Raw genomic sequence first — 7180 nt, 5'->3', positions numbered from 1 at the left:
AACTGAAAATCAACTTCGGTTGGTGACTGTTACATCTTCAAAAATATATAACAATAATAATAATAATAACAATCTGGTTTTGAAAACCTTTCCAAGCACAAACAGACACTTTTGTAGCAGTTGAAAACCACCTGGTGGCGGCTGTTACACACTCTGTAACAACATTTGTTATTTCAAAGAATATCTTACGATAAATGTTTTTTTATCTTTTTGTAGAAATTAAAATAATATATATCAATCGTCTTGGCTGTTACACGATGAATTTTCAGGAATAAAAGAGATATTTTATTGTGATAAGTAGCAGAGCATCACCATGATTCTCATCATCAGAATTAAGTTCGCGTGTCTTGCTGCCGGAGCTTGGTTCGCATGTCGCGCCACCCATTACTTCGCCCCACGTCACCCAAGTATGTCATTAAAAGGTAATATTGAATTCGTTTTATTTTTTAATTATGGCAACTTAACATGACTTTTGACGCCAGAGGATGGCTTTCATATTTAAGCTGGGGGGGAACGAATCATATTGCAACATGACTGTCGCATGATTTGTGATTATTTGAAAAATCCTGCAATTAAGGCATGATGACTTGGTAGTTATTGTTACTTAATGTTGATCATACCAAAAAGGGTAAGTGTACCATCAACGAGACCTCCCCATGACTCACCATTAAGGAAAAATTCATTGTGCAGTATGAACCATGAGTGCCAAATCCTAATCTGAAATCCTCACTTGTGCCACCCTGCCACCCTATCATTTACCCCTGCTGGAAGCATTGAATCCCCATTCAGAGTGCTCGGAGAAGAGGAAGATAATAGTGCAGGCTGAAATAGCTAGGTTGTGTGTTGACTACCCCGGAGCACCTAAAGGGAAGGAGAAGCAGGTGGAACAACACTGAATTTTCATAAGAAATGGTAGGAGCAGCAATACGGCATGAGCCAAGGTCCACAAAAGCCTTGGAGGAGTGCCCAGAAGCATGCTATATTTTCAATGATGCAGGCTAGTTTGAATTCTTTTGGAGGTTGGAAGGATCAAACGGCGTGTTTCCATGGAATTTGCAAAGAATCTGGAGAGAAACCAGACATAGGTCAGAGGGTTGAATCTAGAGACCATAGAAGAGGTAATTGTTAGAGTAACAGGAGTGCCAGTGGAAGGGAATAGGTGGTTCAACAGGAAGGTCAATGACCGCTCACTGAAAGGGGATTCCCTCCAAGAAGAAGAGTCGTTGGTAAAGAAAGGAAGGGGAATTGATAGACTATCAGTCCCCCAGCCATGGGTAGATGTTTCCCTCTATCTCATTAAGTACATTACTAGTGAGGGAAGGGCAACAATTGTGTTTAATTATCACTTTCCACTGTTGAACCACCTTCGCCATCAGCAGCTAATCAACCTTCCTTACTTCATGTTGGGCAACATTAGGCATATAGCCGCAGCTGTGAAAATAGCTACGCATCCAAAAATGTGTGTCACCAACCATGGCCTTATCAAACTCATTGTGTTGGATGCTTTCAGCCGATAGGGAAATAATTGGGAATAATTCATGAGGAAAAGGCCTAGGACCACTTGCAGAAGGAAAACTGAGACGTCTAAGGAAGCTCCAAAGGTGACAAAGGAGCAACCCCAGCCCTCGAAAATAAGGGTTAGCAAGAGGCTGGTTGATAAACCAGTTGTTGGTAGGAGGCCGAAACAGAGGATAAGGGTTAGCGGGCACCCCGAGTCCTAGTCTATTTCAAGAAAGAACAAAGAAGTAGCATAATAGAAGGATGAGGAACAGGCTCAGCCAAAAGGAACTTCTTCACCTGGTAAGAGAGAAATCCAATAATTGCTATCAAAAATTGAAATTCTAGAGAAATAAAATAGATAATTGAGGGAACAGCTAGTAGAAGGAAAGGCAGGGATAAGAGCCCCAGGGCTAGATACTTTGGCAAAGATCATGGACAAGGCCAGAAGGGGAGCTGTCCTAGGCACTCTATGCGTAGCCTCTGCTAAGAAGTTGGTGGCAGAAAGATATAAAATATTTGTAGCAGATACCACCTTGAGGGAGACTCAAACTGAAATCTAGGAAGTTGTTACATAAGAAACCGTTGAGGACATTGCTATTACACAAGAACCAGCAACCAAGACAGCACAATCCACAGGAAGCGATTGAGTAATGGATGAATAGGAGCCCTTGGCTGACAGTGCTATTTCATCAGAACCAGCAGTGGAGGAGGAAGTCAGCCAAGGTATGGAAGAGGAAGCTAACATCCATGAGCCTCCGGCCAACACTGTTGTTACACAAGAACCAATAGTGAAGATAGAAGCTGATCTGGATAAAAACAATGTACAGAAGTCTGTGGATCACACTGCTGCTAAACAAGAAGCAACAATGAAAATGGAAGCTAACCAAGAAGATAAAGAAACTGTTACAAAATCCACAGACGAAGCTATTGTTGAACAAGAACCAGTAGCTGAGGTGGAATAGTTTCACCCTCAAGAGGCTGCTACACCCTCAATTGATAATGCATGTGGAAGAACATCGGGTCCTGATGAAGGATGGTGTTCTGAGAAATTGTTGTTGTTGCTAGAGCTACAAAAGTGGAAGCATTTGGCGCTCTCTCTACAGGAGGGAGTGATCTCACTCAAAGTACATAAAATAATGATGGATTCCCTAAGAGAAAAATGGCTAAAAGAAGAATGGGAAAGAGAAGAGGAAGCACAGAGGCCCAAAGAAGTTATAAAGAAGAAGGATGAATGGTTGTATCAATTGAATCGAAAGGTCTTGGACCTAATGGACGATAAGACCAAACTCTGTGACCTTGCTCTAAACCTTCTAGCATGCAGGTGGCCATTCCCGTCATACCCAGTGTTACTTTGGGAACGTTATTACTTATTTTAATTAAAGGCAGTCTTTGAACGTAGGTCCTATATGGGTTCTTCAACCCATACTTTTTTGGAAAATTTTCACTCCTGTGACTTTGATGACTAGATCTTGCTTCGCAAGCTGTTCTTGCACAATATCATGTGTGAATATGTTAGCATGAATATGGTGGTGAGTGTCCTCTCCTACATTGGGGATATATAGTTGCATGCCTTCCTTTCATTCATGAGAAATCAGATTGAGTGGCACTTGGCCAAGAAATCAGTAGAAGAAAATGAGGAGAGAACAACATTGTGGGTCAGAGCTGAACCAGGTATTGCTTACGAACTCTGGCATGAGTTTAAACTATTCTTGAACACTCCAGAAATCAGAGAGAAATCGGCCACCTATAGGAAAAGGATCATGAGGATCTGCCTCAACCTGTATACAGAGATGAAAAGTCGAGCATTAGCAGGATGTCTCAAGCACACTGAGGCCTGTAGCACTGAAATACAAGAAGGGGATCCTTTTGAGTATAGGAAATTTTTGGCTATTGTTACATGGGTGCCGGAATATGCTCGGATTGTACAAACACTAGGGGCATTATGGATTGGCCTTAGATTCAAATTTCCTTTGATATGGTTGCCAATGGAGGAGTATCAGCTGGATTACTGCCTATGTGACTATGAAGAGGAATCTTGGCCACGTCAGTTGATATCCATTCAAGGGTTCAGAGCTTTGGGTGAAGACACTGTTGGTGCCTATAATTTCACAAACTTGCATTGGAGGTACAATAGAAGGAGCTGAGATTCTGCATGGGGATATATAGTTGCTTTAGTCGGGGGGAGATGTTGCATGTGGTTTTTCACCTATTTTATGCACATTCTTTCCCAAGTTTTGACCTTTATTTCCTCCAGGCCTATGACTTTACATGATTAAATTCCCTGTTTTCTTACCTTTTTAACCTATTCTATTGTCATATTACTTTGTTGTATTTAACTAAATAATACGAGGCTTTATTCCTTTTTGTGGTTAACGGGGAGAGTATTGAAGAAGTATTTTGGGAAGCTCTTAGTTTTGGCTGATGGCTCACGAGAACAAAGTTATGAAGCAGACATGCAGCATGGATTAACTACATAATAGGGTAGAATGGTTAGTTGTTACACCCTGGATGTTGTTACAAGTTGTTGTTACACATTGGATGTTGTTATAGGTTGTTGTTACACATTGGATGTTGTTACAGGATGCTGTTACACCACACGCTAATACAAGAAACTGTCATCACACCAAAAGTGTTGTTGCCAATGATGCCAGGACATCCTAAACCACCATTCACTTGATTTTCTTATGCCAAAGCTAGAAATTGTGGGTACTATTCCACATAACAGCTATCAGAAGTAGAGATTGTTTTTTTTAAGCAACAAGACTCAAGCAGTTGCAATCATAATTGATGTATATTTGTATTTAGAAATAGGTTTTAACTAATTTTATATTTTGTCAGCATGAGAATCGTGAGATTATCATGATTGATCTGTTTCCAATTTTTGGATGTAATAACTATAAAGGAACTCGATTTTTCATGTACAAGGATACGACATATAAAAAAGCACTGTTACTCTGGTGCTGTAATTCTAAGTTTATTTTTAATATTAATCAGCACAGTGATGCTATTACCATTCTTCAACTGATTCATTAATCACTCTTGTGTTATTCTTTCACCTTGTTGAGGAGGAAGTTCCCTCCTCTTTAGCAGGGATCACAGTGATAGAGGTAGTGTACATTCTAGTTTAGTTAATTGATTTATGGTTTCTCATTGTTGTTGTAAAAATCGTGGGTTAAATTTGTTGTTGTTTCCATTTATATTATGTTGTTACACTAAGTTAATCAACAGAATGGTAGTAACCAACTAGAGTAGATATTAGTTCCTATGTGGTGCGCCCTTGCTTTGATAGTTGCGAAGTGTGATATAATTTTGTAGAGTGTTTTTTTATGTCTACACACATGGTTTGATTCTGCAATTTAGATCAGCGACATCCTTTATTGTTTTCTGCATTTTCTTATTCTTGGTTGGAATGTATTGGCACAGACAGTGCAAACTCCATTTAAACAGCAAGGCCTATCCTAGGTTGATGATCAAAATGTTACAGTCGCAATCAATTAAGATTGATTAAAATAAAACTACAACAACCTATAGGGGAGAAACATATTTTCTAGTTAATTGACATAGTTTGAAAGTGTACTAAATCCCCCCAACTGAGAAGATTTAATTAAGCACGTCTCATATTAGTTTGTGATGGAACTAGTCAATAGTTGGAATTATGAAGCTACTATAATTTCTCAATTTTCTATCTCTTTTGCTTTACAAAGAATCCTCACCCTATCTTCACCCTCAAGATTCCAAAAAATCCATACCTCATAAGCCCACCAAAGAAGTTTCATTTTAAACTATTCCTATTACTTTTAGCCATGACAAAAAGAAGAAAAGAATCCATACCTTCTTCATCTAAAAATACCTATAGCTAGATAGTCCAATTATGGTATTTTTTATTTCCACATTCAATACATTATCGGCCCATATACTCCCATTGAGTTTGAGAATACTAGTTAATACTATGAACAACTTGTACTAACTTCCACATCCATTGTCCAAGTGAGCCTTCACTTGTAGAGCTAAGAATGAAATACATGAAAATTTTAATGCTAAGGCCCATAGTTGAAGAGTTCAAGTTGGTGGATCATTATATAAAGAATGAAAACTCCTCTCTCAAAAGAAAAAATGTTCGTATATGAAGAAATTGATAGGTTTTTGGAAAAGAATAATAAAATGTACAAATTGGAAAGTAAATGGTGCGCAAGAAACCACTACATTGTCATCACAACAAAGCTTTGGAAAATAATTTGAAGGAAACAAGAAAGGTGAAATTGGCCTATGTGAATATATCCATTGGCACCCACTGACTCAACAAATTATAACATTTTAACCAATTTTTTCCTTTGATCACCTACATGCTAGCATGATTAGCATTTTACTAGGTTGATAATTTGTATTTTTTTCTCTGAGGACACAAGAAATTTAGCGTGTGGGAGATATCCTGGCTTGAAATTGACATGATTTATCCTCTGTATTCCTCATTTTTTACCACATATGTTAACGGGAAAAGTGTCTATTCAGAACGACCCTATCCCACTAAGGTGTGACAGTGACCTTAGAAACAAACAGAGAAAACTACTTTTGTATTCTTCTTTATGAACTATAAACAAAGAGAAATAGGATGAACCAACTGGTGTCTTGCGCTAGTCCTTTGATCCAATCTCTCTCCTCTTTGACAGCTTCCAGCTACTTGCTCCCTTACTTGCCCAGCTTCACCAAGTACCTGCAAGATCACAGAAGAAGGAAACTATACAAAGACATGGGTTCATACTCATAAAAAGCTTAGGATCAGATTTAAGCTAAACATACAAATGTAACAAACATCAATGATACACAAGCATGTAGAAGAAACTCAAATAGTTTTATTGATATAACAAGAAGATCCAGGAGGAGTTACAACCGATGATTCCTGATCCAGCATCAACCTCCCAGCAGAGAAGCCCCTCTTCACCTCCAACAAAGCATAAATCACCCAATACTCTGATATCAATCTCAAAACCAACAGCAATTCTTTGCAATGTACAATATTCCGGCCTCTGGATCTCTGGGATGAGGGATCCATATATAGATGTATGCAAGGAGGATGAGTCAGCTTATGATTTGACTAGTTTCTTCTCTCTGTCATTTCTTGCTTCCACTTGGAGACTGAGAGCATCTTACTCATCCTTGGTCGAATTCAGTGAGGCAAGTGTCATTGGAGAAGATTTTGGAAGCTTCCATTGTCTCTCCACCTCGTGGAATGACTCTGCCACTTGTCATTTCCCGCTCAACGCACCCTGGTAGTGCATTTAAGTGCGTTGCAATGCACCTAGCTAGTGTATTTGGGTGCTTTGCAACACAGCTAGCTAGTGGAGCAGCTGAAATGATCCTGATTTGACTGATTCTGAGCAGTTTTTGGTGGAGAACTTCTGAGAGAAGCTGTAATTTGTTGACCTTGTTCCTTTAGGAGTTAGAACAACACTTTTAGGGACTTAGGAGCCCTTGGTTTATGGACATTTCATGCTTAGATCTGTAAGGCACAAAAATGTCTATAACAACATATAACACCCATTTTTACCACGTAATATCATTATCTCATGCCCTTTCCATTAAAAGTAACTAAAAGACACCTATATGATAACTTGTTGATATTATATATTTATTCCAATGTTTGAGCATTATTAAGAGACTTAATTATAGGTTTTATCCTAAT

The sequence above is a fragment of the Pinus tabuliformis genome, chromosome 2_1 (genome assembly GCF_031772625.1).
Source record: "Pinus tabuliformis cultivar Carrire ecotype Pingquan chromosome 2_1, CPIR1, whole genome shotgun sequence".
Lineage (NCBI taxonomy): Eukaryota > Viridiplantae > Streptophyta > Pinopsida > Pinales > Pinaceae > Pinus > Pinus tabuliformis.
This window is presented reverse-complemented; position numbering follows the sequence as displayed.